Consider the following 1,610-nt stretch of genomic DNA (forward strand, 5'->3'; position numbering starts at 1 on the left):
ACCCCGATGGAGCCATCCATCCGCCTGCACGGAGCGGCGATGCTGACCGGACGGGCATCTGTCAGTTGCCGCTACCCCGTGAAGGGAAGGATGACACAAAATCTGGTGGGACAACTGCGCCGCAAGTTAATGCTGAGCCGTCACGTCAGAACGAGGATTGGCGACGGTCTGCGGCGGTTGACGGACCCAACACCGTCGATCCGAGTCCCTCATCTAACACGGCGACCAACACGTCCGAGACGAGGCCTGAGTTTGCCTTTGTTCGGAACACAAAAGTGGCTCCGATACCACCCGAAAGAAGGTCCACGCCTGTCACGGAGCCGAAGGAGGATCCCATTGATGATGCGATGATTGGTTCAATAAACGTTGAGTTGCCGCGTGGAGTCAATCTATTTGTGCCGCAGACGACGCTGGTGCAGCCGAAGGATGGGATTGTTCCAGTTACGGCGAGGGATTCGTTTGCCTCACCCTCTCTAGTCAGTGCTGGTGGAGTAATTGCTGCTTTCGCCGAGGTCACATGTATGCCGAATATCAAGGTGGTCAATTAAGTAAGCCCTTTTCTTCTGATGTGGTTGCGGGGTGCATCAACTCTGCGTGGAATTGGTCCACTGTTGTTGGTGAGGTCAATAAAAGATACACGGAGGGCACACACTGTGCCTGGTGCAGCGGAGGGAAAGGAGAGTTTGGGTGTTGTGCTCCGCCCCACAACAATCACGTAGGGCCAGAGAGCGTTTCCTCCTGCGGGAGGCTCTGATGTGTCCTACGAAGGTGGGTGCTGGGGAGATGGCGGCTTGGAGCTGAAACTGTTTGTGGGTGATGTCACGAATCCCACGGGTGGCAGGCAGAGTGGACGGATCGAGTGGGGCGACCCCAAACCACTCTCGAAACGGATCTCTTCTGCTTCTCACAAGGTTAATGGACGGATTTCATTGCTTCTGGTGGTGCAGGTGTTGTGATGGAGGATGGCGCGCTCGTGTTTCTTCTGATGGCGGTGAATGAAGCGGAAGGCGTTTGCTCCATGATCGTGTATTCGACGGACAACGGCAGTGCCTGGGCGCTCTCTGAGGACATTTCCTCTGCGGAATGCCTTAACCCCGCGTCACCGAGTGGGAGGGATCACTTCACATGATTGTTGACTGCGAGAATGGCGAGAGGGTGTAGGCGTCGCGTGACATGGGAACAGCGTGGACGGAGGCCATCGGGACACTCTCGCGCGTGTGGGTCAACGCACGATCAGGAGTCTCCCAGAAGGAAAGCCTGCGTGTGGAGTGCGCCGGATATGAACGAGTGCCAAAGGCAACTGAACTGTTATCGTGATGGATATTGGCTGCACTTCCCGTGGATCAACAATCCGCGTGGTGTGCGGGGATCTCCTTTTTTAATTGTTACTTTGCTTTTTTGTTGCTGTGTGCACTGCTCCTCCTCTTGTGTGTGTGCGTGCCCTCCGTGAGGGATGCAGACACGACGGACCGCTCTCGCCGTATGCGCATGCGGTGGAGCCTTGTGTGCCGCTCCTGTTTGCTTCTCCCTCTTCCATCTGTGTGTTGGTGTTGCGGCAGGGCTGTGTGTGCCTGCTGCCGTGGATTGGAGTGTGTGTTGTGCGTGGTGTG

The 1,610-nt window shown here is 56.4% G+C and overlaps 1 pseudogene, besides 1 other annotated feature; it reads left to right on the plus strand.

The window, feature by feature from the left end:
• Positions 1-1,610: a sequence feature (areas not merged during assembly with more than two copies in the genome that could not be assigned to a particular haplotype).
• On the plus strand, positions 261-1,610 carry Tc00.1047053511841.10 (annotated as a pseudogene).

Source organism: Trypanosoma cruzi, genomic scaffold (assembly GCF_000209065.1).
Source record: "Trypanosoma cruzi strain CL Brener 1047053517173 genomic scaffold, whole genome shotgun sequence".
NCBI lineage: Eukaryota > Euglenozoa > Kinetoplastea > Trypanosomatida > Trypanosomatidae > Trypanosoma > Trypanosoma cruzi.